Here is a 17,032-nt window from a genome sequence, read left to right as displayed (position 1 = left end):
GTACAGAGGAGATGTCAGGGGTAAGTTTTTTACACAGAGAGTGGTGGGTGCGTGGAATGGGCTGCCGGTGGCGGTGGTGGAGGCGGAAACGATAGGGTCTTTTGAGAGACTCCTGGATGGTTCCATGGAGCTTAGAAAAATAGAGGGCTATGGGTAAAGCCTAGGTAGTTCTAAGGTAGGGACATGTTAGGCACAGCTTTGTGGGCCGAAGAGCCTGTACTGTGCTGTATGTTTTCCATGTTTCTAACAAATACTGAAAGGTTTGGAGAGTGCGAGGCTTCTTCCTTTAGTGGGGGGAGTCTAGAATCAGAGGGCACAGCCTCAGAATAGAACAGAGATGAGGGAGAATTTCTTTAGCCAGATGGCGGCGTATCGATGGAATTCATTGCCACAGTCAACTGTGGAGGCCAAGTCATTCAGTATATTTAAAGCAGAGGTTGATAGGTTCTTGATTAGTCAGGGCATCAAAGGTTACTGGGAGAAGGCAGGAGAACAGAGCTAAGAGGGATAATAAATCAGCCATGATGGAATGGTGGAGCAGACTAGATGGGCTGAATGGTCTTATGATCTTATTATTATTATGTATTGCAATGTACTGCTGCCACAAAACATCAAATTTCACACACATTCCAGAGATGTTAAACCCGATTCAGAATCTGATTTCCGTAGAACATAGAACACTACAGCACAGTACTGCTTCAGCCCACAATGTTGTGCCGAACTTCCAATGTACTTTCAGATCAACCAAGTTGTTCCCTCTCACGTGGCACTCCATTTTTCTATCATCCATCCCCCTGCTCCTCCACACTGCTAAGAATACTTCCATTCACCATGTCACCTGCCTTCCAAACTGTTTTTCTTCCTACTCCCGTCGAACCGCGCCCACACCATACCCCTCCATACCCCTCCCATCCACGTACATTTACAAATTTCTCTTCAACGTTGAAATCGAATTTGCATCGTCCACTTCCAGTGGCAGCTCGTTCCACACTCTCACCACCCTCTGAGTGAAGAAGTTCCCCCTCAGGTTCCCCTTAAACATTTCAGCTTTTACCCTTTCACCAAAACTCAGTGGAAATAGCCTGTCTCTAATCCTCATAATTTTGTATACCTCTATCAAATCTCCTCTCAGTTTCTCTTGCTCCAGGGAAACTAGCTTTTCTTTTCAGGGCTGTATACCGTGACATATACGTACTTCAATAATAAATTTATTTTGAGCTTTGGTCTTTGAACTTTGAGCATCCTGGAATCTGTTAGAACGCCAGACAGACAAGCAGAGATAATGGGGACTCTGTGTTCCTTTGTGTTTGGTTTGTTTAAGGATGTTCCTGACACAAATCTGCTGCCGTCTCTCGTTAGTTGGTGTGGAGTGTTTGAAGTACTCTGGCTTCCCGCCAGTGCTATAGAGGTCACCACTGTTTAACTGAATAATTTGCCTTCAAGTTGACCAGAGATTTACAATGCCTGAGAGCTGGGTGTGTATAAAATAGGATTCATTCCAAAACAGAATCAATAAATTCTTAGACAAAATATCCAAAGCAATATTTCAGATCCAGATTTATCACACGTGCATCGAAACACAGTGAAATGTGTCATATGACTCACATCCAACACAGCCTAAGGGTGTCATAAATACAAAGTACAAAGTTCAAAGCAAATTTATTAACGAAGTACATACATGCCACCATGTACAACCCTGAGATTAATTTCCTTGCAGGCATGCTCAGTAAATCCAAAGATTAAAGAGATTCTACAGATGCTGGAAATCTGGAGAAACTCACACAAGATGCTGGAGGAAATCAGCCGACAGTTGACGCTTCAGGCCGAGATCCTTCTTCGGGACTGGAAAGGAAGGGGCAGAAACCCAAGGTGTCACACGTTCCGGCGCCAACACACCATGCCCCCAGTGCTCGGCGGAACGACAGAGAACACAACAATGACCAAACAAGGCCTGTTCTTCTCTCCCACCCACACACACGGACGGTCCCCAGACTGCAGGCTTCGACTCTGGGTGTGCTGACAGACCGGCCCTCATGCCTACTCACAGCCCCAGCTCACACAAACATCCAATCCCACAACCCACCGAACTAATGCAAAAAGACTTAAGAATCGCATAAAAATCACCCCTACAGCCATCAGGTTCTTGAATTGAATTGAATTGTCTTTATTTCTTACATCTTTCATATACACGACCCGGCTGGTGGTGTAGTGGCATCAGTACCGGACTTTGGGACGAAAGGTCCCGAGTTCGAATCCAACCAGCTCCCCTGCACACTTCCCATCCGTGCTGGGTCACCCGGCAGAAGGCAATGGCAAACCACTGCTGTGACTTCCCTCGTACGCGGTTCCCCACTACGTCAGAGAGGCGTGGAGGGAAATCGTCTGCTAACCAGAGAAACTCCTGATGCGATGTACATTTCCTTTTTTCATATATATGAGGAGTAAGAATCTTTATGTTACGTTTCCGTCTGAATGTGCAATGTGCAAATTATAGTAATTTGTAATAAATAGTATATACAGCAAGAGACACAACAGGACAGTCAATATAGCTTAGAAATACAATTGTGTCAGCATGAATTAATCAGTCTGATGGCCTGGTGGAAGAAGCTGTCCTGGAGCCTGTTGGTCCTGGCTTTTATGCTGCGGTACCGTTTCCCAGCTGGTAGCACCTGGAGCAGTTTGTGGTTGGGGTGACTCAGGTCTCCAATGATCTTTTGGGCCCCTTTCACGCACCTGTTCTGTAAATATTCTGAATAGTGGGACGTTCACATCTACACATACACTGGGCTGTCCACACCACTCTCTGCAGAGTCCTGCGATTAAGGGAGGTACAGTTCCCATACCAGCCAGTGATGCAGCCAGTCAGGATGCTCTCAATTGTGCCCTGTAGAAAGTCCTTAGGATTTGGGGATTCATGCTGAACTTCCTCAACCGTCTGAGGTGAAAGAGGTGCTGTTGTGCTTTCTTCACCTCACACCGACCAGCACAATCATACCCCTACCACAGCGACAGAATCACCTCTTGCACTGCCTTGAACTTTTCTCTGACTTCAGTTCAAAATGGACTGGATGGACTCAATGGGTCAGACTGCATGTGTGGAGGGAAGCGGACAATGAACATCTTGGTCAAAGACCCTTCATCTCAGCTGGAAAGAAGGAAGAGTGATGGTCAGTATAAAGAGCTGGGGGGTAGGGCTGAAGCAAGAGATGGCAGGTAGTGATGGGTGGGTCTGGGAGAGGGAGGGGTGATAGGGAGGTGTGTGTGGGGGTGAGGGAATAGTTGGAATAGTGCAAGGCGGTAAGAGGTGAGAGAAAAGATCGGCTCATTAGTCACATGTACATTGAAACATCAAACACACAGTGAAATGTGTTGTTTTGTGCCAACAACCAACACAGCCTGAGGGTGTGCTGGGGGCAGCCCACACGCGTTGCCATGCTTCCAGAGCCCACAGGTCACTGACTCTAACTTGTACATCTTTGGAGTGTGTGAGGAAACCGGAAAACACACGCTGTCACAGGGAGGACTCCTCACAGGCAGTGGTGGAAATTGAACCTGGGTCCCTGGTTACCTTGCCACCCTTCAGGTGGAAGTGGTTCAAGGCGGAAAAAAGCGGAATCAGAAAGGAGAGGACAGTGGAGATGGGGAGGGGAACTGGAGGGAGGAGTGTGTCAGGGACAGGTAGATGGAGAGGGTGGCAGAGGGGAAAACGATGGGGTGATGTGAGGCATGGAAGAAGGGGGAAAGTGGGGTGGAGGGGAGAAGATACTGGAAACTAGAGAAATCAATTTTCATTCCCCAGAAGTTACTGTTTATTTAAAATAAAATCTAAAGCTTTGCACATTCTTCATTTCCTTCACTGTCTTGTAAAAATTAACCATATAATTAACACACTTGTATATAAATTATCCAAAAATTGGAGGTGCAAAGGGGACTTGGGACTCCTCGTGCAGGGTTCCCTAAAGGTTATCTTGCACACAGAGTCAGTAGTGTAGAAAGCAAATGCAATGTTAGCACTCGTTTTCAGAGGACAAGAACGTAAAAGCAAGGATGTAATGCTGATTCTTTATAAGGCATTGGTCAGGCTACATGGAATATTGTGAGCAATTTTGGACCCCTTATCTAAGATAGGACGTGCTAGAATTGGAGAGGGTCAAGAGATTCATGAGAATTATCCCTGAAATTAAAGGGTTAACATACAGTGTTTGATTGCCCTGGGCCTGTACTCATTGGAGTTTAGAAGAATGAAGGGGGATCTCTTTGAAACCTACCAAACTGAAAGGCCTACAGTAGACAGAGTTGACATGGAGAGGATGTTTCCAGTAGTGGGGGAGTCTAGGATCAGAGGGCACAGCCTCAGAATAGAGGGATATCACTTTGGTACGGAGATGAGGAGGAATTTCTTTAGCCAGGTATATTTAAAACAGACGTTATTGGGTTCCTTGTTAGTCAAGGCATCAAATGTTACAGGAAGAAGGAAAGAGAATGGGGTTGAAAGGGGAAATAAATCAGACATGATGGAATGGCAGAGCAGACTCAATGGGCTGAATGGCCTAATTCTACTCCTATATCATATACAATATTCTCTCTGAGGTGCACATGTGTGCGCTCACACATCTTTTGCTATTAGCGCCCAAAGGAGCTTAAGCTCCCTACCTCGTTGACATGTTAAGTATATTTCACGATCGTACACAGTCACATTTCCTTTTCTGGTTTGACAACATGGAGTTTGCAATGATTTGTCTGCACGTTTTAGAACTAGCTTATTTATACTGCTTTTACTGAAGAAATTATTCAGTGTGCACATGTTGTTGTTACTCGGCAAAAAATTGCAGAGTTCAAGATTTTTCTGCACGCTAGTCATTACAAATTATCGGGAACATTGATCATATGGTCATAGAGTCTTACAATTTATATTCTGTGTGTTCTTTGTACCGAGGTGCCTGTGATGTTGCTGTAGAAGTTTGTCACTGTACCCGCACTTCAGTGTACTTGGCTACATGATAATACGTTCAACTTCACTTTTCGGTCAAGGTTCAGAGCAGGAATTCCCAGCTGAGGACCACAGGCCCCTCCGTTAATGCTCCCTGTCCGTGGCAGGGGAAGAGTTTGGAACCCCTGGTTTAGAGGGATACGGGCCAAATATGGGCAATCGGGACTAGCTCAGGTAGGCATCTCAGTCAGCATGGGTGAGATGGGCCGAATGGCCTGTTTCCATGCTGATCAGTTCTGACCTTTGCCACCCATGTCCACTGAAGCTAAAACTGGGCAATGTTTCAGACTTTGAATCAGAATATAAAGAACAGAACACAGAACATTACAGCACACTACAGGCCCTTCAGCCCAAGATGTTGTGTCAACCTGTTAACCTACTCTGAGATCAGTCTAACCCTTCACTCACACATAGCCCTCCATTTTCTATCATCACATGCCTATCTGAGTCGCTTAAACGTACCTGCTTCTACTACCACCCCTGGCAGGGCGTTCCACATCCTCCCTGTACATTCCTCCATAAACACAAGAGATTCTGCCGATGCTGGAAATCCAGAGCAACACACACAAAATCCTGGAGGAGCCGAGCAGGTCAGGCAGCCTCAGGCCGGGACCCTTCTTGAGGACTGGAAAGGAAGGAGGGAGATACCAGAATAGAAAGGTGGGGGGAGGAGAGGAGTATAGCTATAAGGTGATGTGAAGCCAAGAGGGACAGAAAGGTAAAATGTTGGAGAGGGAGGAATCTGATAGAAGAGGAGAGTGATCCATAGGAGAAAGGGAAGGACGAGGGGCACCAGGGGGAGGTGACAGGCAGGTGAGGAGAAGAGGGAAGAGGCCAGAGTGGGAAATTGAGGAAGAGGGGACAGGAAGGGGAAAGAAAAGTAAGAGGAAAAGGAAATTACCAGAAGGAGAAATCGATATTCATGCCATCAGGTTGGAGGCTACAGTACTATTGTGCAACCACATTACAAAGATAAACCTGGCAAGCTATGAGTAACACATTCCCATCCTCGTCAAAGATGACATTTACTGCCGCAGTGCCCAACAGTCCCAAAACACCTAGTTACTCGCAGATGCCGTGTTCTTTTTCTTCAGCTACCCAGGCACAGACATACCCCTTGAACATTGTTGGCATCAGGCCAGTCAGAACCCTCCGCTGCCCATCACTAGGGCTCATGGATAGCCTCCTTAGCCAGCCCCAGGAGTAGGTTAACAGGAACATCCTTCTCACTGCCTGCCCCCCTCCGTACTGAATGGCCAAAGGTGAAGAGGATGAAGCGAGGACGCAAGCAGCAGCCCCCATAGATATGCAAGTGGGGACAACAGCCTCACATATGGTGCACAGTCTCTTCCAGCCTGCAGAAGTGACAGGCAGCTTCTGAGTATGGTTCCCTAATCCTCTCCCTGTGGAAACGTGAAGGAGAGGGGAAATTCGGAATCAGAACCAGTTTTATTATCACTGACATCGCTGTAAAGTGTGTTGTTTTGTGGCAGCAGTACAGTGCAATAGATAAAAGTTACTGCAAGGTACAAAAATGCAGAAGATGAATACTGATGCAATGCTCATGGAACGTTCACAGGTTTGATGGCGGATGGAAAGAAGCTGTTCATGAATCATGGAGTGAGGGTGGAAAAGGATCGAATGCTTTCCCAGTGTCAATAACAAATAAACTCTTCTCAGGTTTCCAGCTGGGTACAGATATCAATTTTTACCCATGTTTCGATGACAAACTCTGTCGTCTTCATCAGACACATCTGGTCCAGTGATATTTATAAATCCTCCATCTGTCCCTCATGATTGGTTAGTCCTCATCCAATCTGGTTTCCACTGTCCCACCTTGCTTACAATCAAATTCCAGTTCTGACTTGGAGCAAGACCTTCGTCTTTGTTAAAATTCTTTTTCATGGTCATGGGAAGAACATACAAACACCCAGAGGAAACCCACACGGTCATGTGAAGAACATACAAACTCCTCACAGACAAAAGCTCAAAGTTCAAAGTAGATTTTATTATCAGAGTACATATACAACCCTGAGATCTGTTTTCTTGCGGGCATACTCAACAAAACTACAGTAAATCAGGAATCTTCCGGAGGGAAGGCCTCAAAACCCCTGGCTTTGCCTGCTGTTGGTGACCGAGATTGAGGTTGAATCGTTCGGACAGAGATGGCGCTCAGTACCTGGTGTTGGAGAGCTGATCAGAGGCTCGAAGTTTTCAGACGACTCAGAGTCGGACTGTGGTCGGGCATGGCAGGGAGTGTTTTTCTTCCTTCTCCCGTCTGCGTGAGATGTGGGACATTTGAGAGACTCTGAACTTTTTACTGTGCTCATGGACTTCTTCATCAAGTTATGGTATTGTTACACTGTTGTAACTATATGTTATAATTACGTGGTTTTGTTAGTTTTTTCAGTCTTGGTCTGTCCTGTGTTTTGTGATATCACACTGGAGGAAATATTGTATCATTTCTTAACGCATGCATTACTAAATGACAATAAAAGCGGACTGCGTGTCTTCATAATCTAAAAAATAGTAGCTATAATAGAACTAGGGCATTCAGACAGAGTGCAGAAGGCAACAAAGTGTGCAAATACAAATAATAATAATAATAAATAAGCAATAAATATTGAGAACATGAGATCAAGAGTCCTTGAAAGTGAGTCCTTACATTATGGGGACAGTTCAGTTGTGCAGTGAGTGAAGTTGAGTGAAGTTATCCCCTTTGTTCAAAAGCCTGATGGTTGTAGGGTAATAACTGTTCCTGAACCTAGTGGTGTGGGTCCTGGGGGGAGGGCTTTACCTGTGATGGACTGGGCCACATCCACTACTTTTTATAGAATTTTCCATTCAAGAGCACTGGTGTTTCCGTACCAGGCTGTGATGCAGCCAGTCAACATACTCTCCACAATACATCTATAGAAGTTTGTCAAAGTTTTAGATGTCAAGCTGAAACTCTGCAGACTCCTAAGGAGGTAGAGGTGCTGCTGTACAGTGGCAGGAACTGAAGCTGGGTTTCTGCTCTGTAACAGCGTTACTCTAGCTGCTACGATACCATGCCTCCAGGCTTATGTAGCTCCTCCATAATGGCAGTAACAAGACAGGGGCACGTCATGGATGGTGAAAGGTCCTTAATGATGGATATCACCTTCTTGAGCACCTTGAAGATGTCCTCGATGGTGGGGCGGGTCGTTCAAAAGTTCAAAGTAAATTTATTATCAAAGAACATATCTGTCACCATATATAACTCTGAGATTCATTTTTGCAGGCATTCACAGTAAATGCAAAGAAACACAATAGAATCAATGAAAAACTACACATAACAAAGGTTTCAAAGATTTCAAAGGTACACTTAATGTCAGAGAAATGTATACAATATACATCCCGAAATTCTTTTTCTTCCAAACATCTATGAAAACGGAGGAGAACCCCAAAGAATGAATGAGTAACAAGGCAGACAATCAACCAAAAGTGCAAAAGACAACAAACTGTGAAATTACAAAAAGAAAAACAAATAATAACAATAAATAACTAATCAATAAATATCCAGAACATGAGATGAAGAGTCCTTGAAAATGAGCCCATAGGTTGTGGGAACAGTTCAGTGACGGGGCAAGTGAAGTTGGGTGAATTTATTCCCTCTAGTTCAAGAGTCTGATGGTTGAGGGTAATAACGGTTCCTGAGCCTGGTGGAGCTAGCAATGGAGCTGGCCAACTGGGGCTATCTGCAGAGGGGGCAGCGGACTGGGGAGCGTGAACAAGGCTCACACTATCTGCTGATCTTGCTGTTGAGGATTAGTCACTGCAACCTTTGCTAATTAGCTCTTGGTTAAGGCCTCATGAGGCTCTGTGGGTAGTTGGAATGTAAATGGCATCAGCGGTTGGTTTGTATTTCCAGACATTGTCAGACATCCTGTGGAGGAGTGGGCAGTCTACACGGAGAAGGTTAACCCAACTGGGAGGCTATCAACATTGACACTTCCTGTTGTTGCCTGGTCCAGTACTGAACCTCTACAAACTCAGTGAATGAAGCATTAGCCAGCCACTGTGTCTGTACTGGAGAAACAGAGGTCCACATCTGTAGATCCTGCAAGTTGTTAGTGTTGTTAAGATGGTATGTCGGTCTTCATTAATCAGGAGATTGAGTCAAGAGCAGTAGGATTATGTTGCAGCATCTTTTGAATAAAGAAAGTACTAGATAGAATGGATGAGGAGTGGATGGTTCCAATAGTGGGGCAGTCTAGGATCAGAGGGCACAGCCTCAGAATAGAGAGACGTTCATTTAGAACAAAGATGAGGAGAAATTTATTTAGTGGTGAAACTGTGGAATTAATTGCAAAATCATTGGGTGTATTTAAAGTGGAGGTTGATGGGTTCTTGATTAGTCAGGGTGTCAAAAGTTACAGGGAGAATGGGATTGAGAGGGATAATAAATCAGCCATGATGAAATGACAGAGCAGACTCAATGGGCCAAATGGTCTAATTCTGCTCCTGTGGCTTATGGGCTTGTGGCAGAGGTGGAAGTGAGGCTTGGCACAGTCAGATCAGCCATGGTCATACTGAAGGGCCCAATGGCTTTGCTCTCCTCTGAAATGCTGGAGACAGGGACTGCAGAACAAAAGCTCCAGCCCAAACCCTGCAGTGCTGAATCTCTGCATAAGACCGTAAGACAAGGGGCAGAATGAGGCCATTCAGCCCATCGAGTCTGCTCCACCATTCCATCATGGCTGACTTATTATCCTTTCAACCCCATTCTTCTGCCTTCTCCCCTTAACCTTTGATCCCCTGACTAATCAAGAACCTATCACCTCCACTTTAAATACACTCAATGGTTCCACAGATTCACCATCCTCTGGCTAAAGAAATTCCTCCTTATCTCTATTCTAAATGGACATCCTTCTACACTGAGGCTGTGCCCTCTGGTCCTGGACTCCCCCACTATAGGAAACATCCTGCCCACATCCACTCTAATTAGGCCTTTTAATATTCCATAGGTTTCAATGAGATTCCCCCCTCATTCTTCTAAACCCCAGCGAGTACAGGCCCAGAGCCATCAAACACCCCTCACACATTAACTCCTTCATTCCCAGAATCATTCTCATGAAGCTCCTCTGGAATGCCAGCACATCGTTTCTTAAGTAAGGAGCCCAAAGTGCTCGCAGTACTCCAAGTGCGGACTGACCAATGCCTCAGCAACACAACCCTGCTGTTATATTCTAACCCTCTGCATCAAGAGGGTAACAAGAACGACTGCGTTGCTTCCAGGAGTCAGTTAAGACTTCACAGACCTGCCATTCAGATGGGGCTCCCACGTACTTTGCTTGGCCCGGCTCCCAGCCGGCAGGGTTTACAGTTGCTTAGAGTCTGCAGTACACTGTGTCCTGTCAGCGTCTGCCAGTGCTTCACAGAGAGTCCCTTGTCCGGCAGTTAGACACTGGTGTCTTGTTGGCAACACCTCCGCAGTCCCACTGCAGCCAGGAATGCCTGTGGTGGGGGAGCTGGGCACAGAGCCCCAGGTACGTTCCGGGGGAGAGAGAAGCTGGGGGCTCAAGTGAATGATTCTTACAGCCATCTCGTCCGTGCTAGCCTCCAGCCTCCTGGGCCCAACATTTTCATGCAGTTACAAAGAAGGCACAACGGTGGCTATATCACATTAGGAGTTTAAGGAGATTGGGTATGTCACCAAAGACTCTCGCAAATTTCTACAAGTGTACTGTGGAGAGCATTCTAACTGGTTGCATCACCGTCTGGTGTGGAGGGGCCACTGCACAGGATCAGAAAAAGCTGCAGAAAGTTGTAAACTCAGCTAGCTCCATGGGCACCAGCCTGCCCGGTATTGAAGGAACAAGAACACCTTCAAAAGTTGATGCTGCAAAAAGACGGCATCCACCGCCCAAGACATGCCCTCTTCTCATTGCTACCATTGACGAGGAGGGACAGGAGCCAGAAGTCACACACTCAACTTTTAAGGAACGGCTTCTTCCCCTCCGCCATCAGATTCCTGAATGGATGATGAACCCATGGACAATACCTCAGTAATTGTTTTCTTCATTGGTTCTCTTTTTGAACTACTTATTAATTTTGTTAAATTACATGTATTTCTTATTGTAATACGTAGCTTTTATTATTATGTATTGCAAAGTACTGCAAAACAACAATTTTCATGACATAAGCCAGTGATTTTAAACCTGATTCTGGTTGCTGGACACAGCACAGAGATACAATCACCAGGAAGGCGTGCCAACATTTTAATTTCTTCAGAGTTTAAGGAAGTTCAGTGACCGAACAGTCTAACAGACTTCTACAGATGTACAGTTGAAAGTATTCTGACTGGTTCTATTTTGGTCTGATACTGTAATTCAAATGTGCAAGAATGCAAGAAGATGCGGAGAGTAGTGGACTGTGCCCGATAGGTCGGACGTTCCCCTTCCCACTTCCACCTCTAGGCAGATCAACACCTCCATCCACTAACCAAGCCCCCAACCACCACTACTTTATCATTTCCGGTCAGTCACCTTGTGTACAGAGTAGTGTCACTTTAAAACACACAATCTATTTCTCCCATGGTCCACTCTCCTCTCCTATCAGATTCCTTCTTCTCCAGCCCTTGACCTTTCCCACCCGCCTGACTTCACCTTTCACCGTCCCCTCCCCCACCTTTTCACTCTGACATCTTCCCCGTTCCTTTCCAGTCCTGATGAAGGGTCTTGGCTGGAACGTCGACTCTTTATTCCCCTCCATAGGTGCTGCCTGACCTGCTCAGTTCCTCCAGCATTTTGTGCGTGTTGCTTTGTATGTAAACTATCCTATGTATGTATTTATATTTATTGTGTATTCAGTTAGTATTATTAATGTGTTCTTTATCTATTGTCGATTTTTAATGTTGCATTGGATCCAGGGTAAGAATTGTTTTGTTCACCTTCGTACTGGAAATGACATTAAAAATTCCATAATCTACAATTTTGTTCTGCCCTTGCACCGTATTCCCCACCTGCACTGCATTTTCTCTGTAACTGAAGATACAGAAGCCTAAGAGCATGATCCTCTGGGCCCACTGGGTGCCAGAATACTGAACTCTGATGCTGCGTTACGGGCAGTTGTACCTCAGGACGCACCGTCTCACATCCAGCGGAGCCCGCAAATGGAGCAGGGATATGACACTCTAAAGAAGGAACTGCTCCACGCACCAGCCTTGGGCATTCCAGACTACTCTAAATCCTTCCGGCTATGTACTAATGAAAAGGGGGAATTTGCAAGCACCACGAGCTGTGGCTGTGACAGCAATGATGGTCAAAGAGGCAGTGCCTGTAATATTGGACCATTCCTGCACACGACTGTAATACTGGACCATTCCTACACACGACTGTAATACTGGACCATTCCTACACACGACTGTAATACTGGACCATTCCTACACACGACTGTAATACTGGACCATTCCTACAAACGACTGTAATATTGGACCATTCCTACACACGACTGTAATACTGGACCATTCCTACACACGACTGTAATATTGGACCATTCCTGCACACGACTGTAATACTGGACCATTCCTACACACGACTGTAATACTGGACCATTCCTACACACGACTGTAATACTGGACCATTCCTACACACGACTGTAATACTGGACCATTCCTACACACGACTGTAATACTGGACCATTCCTACACACGACTGTAATACTGGACCATTCCTACACACGACTGTAATACTGGACCATTCCTACACACGACTGTAATACTGGACCATTCCTACAAACGACTGTAATATTGGACCATTCCTACACACGACTGTAATACTGGACCATTCCTACAAACGACTGTAATATTGGACCATTCCTGCACACGACTGTAATACTGGACCATTCCTACACACGACTGTAATACTGGACCATTCCTGCACACGACTGTAATACTGGACCATTCCTACAAACGACTGTAATATTGGACCATTCCTGCACACGACTGTAATACTGGACCATTCCTACACACGACTGTAATATTGGACCATTCCTACAAACGACTGTAATACTGGACCATTCCTACACACGACTGTAATACTGGACCATTCCTACAAACGACTGTAATATTGGACCATTCCTACACACGACTGTAATATTGGACCATTCCTACACACGACTGTAATACTGGACCATTCCTACACACGACTGTAATATTGGACCATTCCTACACACGACTGTAATACTGGACCATTCCTACACACGACTGTAATACTGGACCATTCCTACACACGACTGTAATATTGGACCATTCCTACAAACGACTGTAATACTGGACCATTCCTACACACGACTGTAATATTGGACCATTCCTACACACGACTGTAATACTGGACCATTCCTACACACGACTGTAATATTGGACCATTCCTACACACGACTGTAATACTGGACCATTCCTACAAACGACTGTAATACTGGACCATTCCTACACACGACTGTAATACTGGACCATTCCTACACACGACTGTAATACTGGACCATTCCTACAAACGACTGTAATACTGGACCATTCCTACACACGACTGTAATACTGGACCATTCCTACAAACGACTGTAATACTGGACCATTCCTACAAACGACTGTAATACTGGACCATTCCTACACACGACTGTAATACTGGACCATTCCTACACACGACTGTAATACTGGACCATTCCTACACACGACTGTAATACTGGACCATTCCTACACACGACTGTAATACTGGACCATTCCTACAAACGACTGTAATACTGGACCATTCCTACACACGACTGTAATACTGGACCATTCCTACACACGACTGTAATACTGGACCATTCCTACACACGACTGTAATACTGGACCATTCCTACACACGACTGTAATACTGGACCATTCCTACACACGACTGTAATACTGGACCATTCCTACACACGACTGTAATACTGGACCATTCCTACACACGACTGTAATACTGGACCATTCCTACACACGACTGTAATACTGGACCATTCCTACACACGACTGTAATACTGGACCATTCCTACAAACGACTGTAATACTGGACCATTCCTACACACGACTGTAATACTGGACCATTCCTACACACGACTGTAATACTGGACCATTCCTACACACGACTGTAATACTGGACCATTCCTACACACGACTGTAATATTGGACCATTCCTACACACGACTGTAATACTGGACCATTCCTACACACGACTGTAATACTGGACCATTCCTACACACGACTGTAATACTGGACCATTCCTATACACTACTGTAATACTGGACCATTCCTACACACGACTGTAATATTGGACCATTCCTACACACGACTGTAATACTGGACCATTCCTACACACGACTGTAATACTGGACCATTCCTACACACGACTGTAATACTGGACCATTCCTACACACGACTGTAATACTGGACCATTCCTACACACGACTGTAATACTGGACCATTCCTACACACGACTGTAATACTGGACCATTCCTACACACGACTGTAATACTGGACCATTCCTACACACGACTGTAATACTGGACCATTCCTACACACGACTGTAATACTGGACCATTCCTATACACTACTGACCGCTCACGCAGTAATGCTACTCCTCAATCCAGTGGCTACACAACACTTTACAGCAGCAGGGTGAACAGGGTTTGCAATCATTGAAACCAAATCTAACTTTTTAAAGAGCACCTGCCCTTAATCTGGTCACCCTTGTCCCCTCTCACAGTGACACCGGTCACCCTTGTCCCCTCTCACAGTGACACTAATCACCCTTGTCCCCTCTCACAGTGACACCGGTCACTCTTGTCCCCTCTCACAGTGACACCGGTCACTCTTGTCCCCTCTCACAGTGACACCGGTCACCCTTGACCCCTTTCACAGTGACACCGGTCACTCTTGTCCCCTCTCACAGTGACACCGGTCACCCTTGACCCCTTTCACAGTGACACCGGTCACTCTTGTCCCCTTTCACAGTGACACTAATCACCCTTGTCCCCTCTCACAGTGACACTAATCACCCTTGTCCCCTTTCACAGTGACATCGGTCACCCTTGTCCCCTTTCACAGTGACACCGGTCACTCTTGTTCCCTCTCACAGTGACACTAATCACCCTTGTCCCCTTTCACAGTGACACCGGTCACTCTTGTTCACTTTCACAGTGACACCGGTCACTCTTGTCCCCTTTCACAGTGACACCGGTCACCCTTGTCCCCTCTCACAGTGACACCGGTCACTCTTGTCCCCTCTCACAGTGACACCGGTCACTCTTGTCCCCTCTCACAATGATGCCAAATGACATGTTTGTTTGTTAACTGTAGAAGCCACTACCCCCTCTCGTCCAGATTTGAGTTCTACCCCTTTGAATAACCCAGGTCGGATTGTTTTACTGATGGTTCATCGTGTAAACTGAATGATTTGCAGACACGGGCTGGGTATGCTGTGCTGGCCCCTCATGACTATTGGAAGTGGGTTCCATCGCTTCAGGACCATCAATGGAAGCAACTGATCTGTTTGCTGAGAGTCTTGCCTGCACCTGAGCTGAGGGTAGAACTGTCAACATCTGTACTGATTCCGGATATGCTTTTGGGGTAGTACATGATTTCAGTCATAGGGAGTTTACAGTAAACCTACACACCATGCTCAACTTATTAGGTATGTCCCCTGCCAAAGGTGATCATCTGCCCACCCCAGAGGCACCATTTATGAATCTACAGTCAGACTTTGTACATGTGCCAGCAACTGGGGAATATTGGACATGTTTTCTAAATGGAGAGAGGCCTTTCCCACACGACAAGATGAGGACTAAGACAGTAGTCAAATTAGTGATGAAGGAGAATTTGGGATTCCGTGTAAGTTTAATAGAGACAGAGGATCACACTGTACAGGGAAATTAACTAAAGCATTGGGCCAAGGCCTGCAATTGTCCCGGGAGTGATGGCAGCCCTAGCAAACCTGGGCAGGGAAATACACAGCCATTTAAACCAGGAAGGGACCCTATCAAGTGCTGCTAACTACCCATATGGATGTCAAGATACTAGGCAAAGTTGATGGGTGCAAGGAACCATGTGTTAAAAAGACAGAAAGAAGCAAAAAAGGTAATGAAGTGGCTAACGATATTTGGACTTGTTTGTCTTATTGCTTTAGCATCGAGATACATCAGGCTTAGCTTTAGACTATGCTACCCAACAAGGGACAGACCAGCGATCTGGAGTATGATGAGGAAGCCTGTCTGAACATGTGCCCTTTTCTCAAGAAGGAGAATTGATCAGAATGATCAAAAAGGAGGGGACTGTGGGGGATTTTGGCCAACTGGGATGGATAAATACATTTGCGAGACTATAGAATTGCATGTCTGCATTGCTTAATGCCTAGATCCGCAGAGAATCATGGTACTGCCCTCTACCCTACTGCTGTAAACACAAGACTACCTGGTACTGCCCACTACCCTACTGCTATATACCATGAGGCTACGTGACTCAATTCTGAAAGAAAATTCTAAATAAAGGGTTAAAATATCTGAGCTGTTAACACCCTGCACCTTCCTTTAATTAGCAAAATGCCTCGCGCTGATCTTAGTGCACAACACAGCAGCATAAACAAGATGGAGACAGTGCAGGTCATGAGCTGTAGGGAGGACCCTGTGGGCTGTCAGGTTTCTGACAATTAAACAGTGTTTATGGTTTTCTTTCACATGTCTGGTACTAACATATAACACAAGTGATACTTTTGTACTTAAATGCCTTACTGGAGCTAAGGATTTAATGAACCTTCTATATATGATAAAATAAAGACTCACCATTCGGCCTGGGTTCTTGCAATAATCTATCTTAGTTTCAAAGATGTTCTGACGACCTTTCTCTGTGTGTTGTGGGCAGAAAGGGGACTGTCTCTGGCATTTTTGTGGGAATTGATAAGATGCACAGGATTGATTTTTAAAAATTTTGACTGATGTAATTGACTTTCTGTGTGCATCACAGTATAAAACAGGCTGTGACTATTGTTCTTTGGAAGGCTTGATGATTGC

At 45.5% G+C, this 17,032-nt stretch overlaps 1 long non-coding RNA gene across 1 annotated transcript in view; it reads right to left on the bottom strand.

The window, feature by feature from the left end:
• Positions 1-17,032, bottom strand: part of LOC140200587 (uncharacterized) — a 36,522-nt gene that overhangs the window by 14,288 nt on the left and 5,202 nt on the right. The window lies entirely within an intron of this gene.

The sequence above is a fragment of the Mobula birostris genome, chromosome 7 (genome assembly GCF_030028105.1).
Source record: "Mobula birostris isolate sMobBir1 chromosome 7, sMobBir1.hap1, whole genome shotgun sequence".
NCBI classification, from domain to species: Eukaryota; Metazoa; Chordata; class Chondrichthyes; order Myliobatiformes; family Myliobatidae; genus Mobula; species Mobula birostris.
Note: the sequence above shows the minus strand (reverse complement) of the source record. Positions and strands in the feature narration are given on the sequence as shown.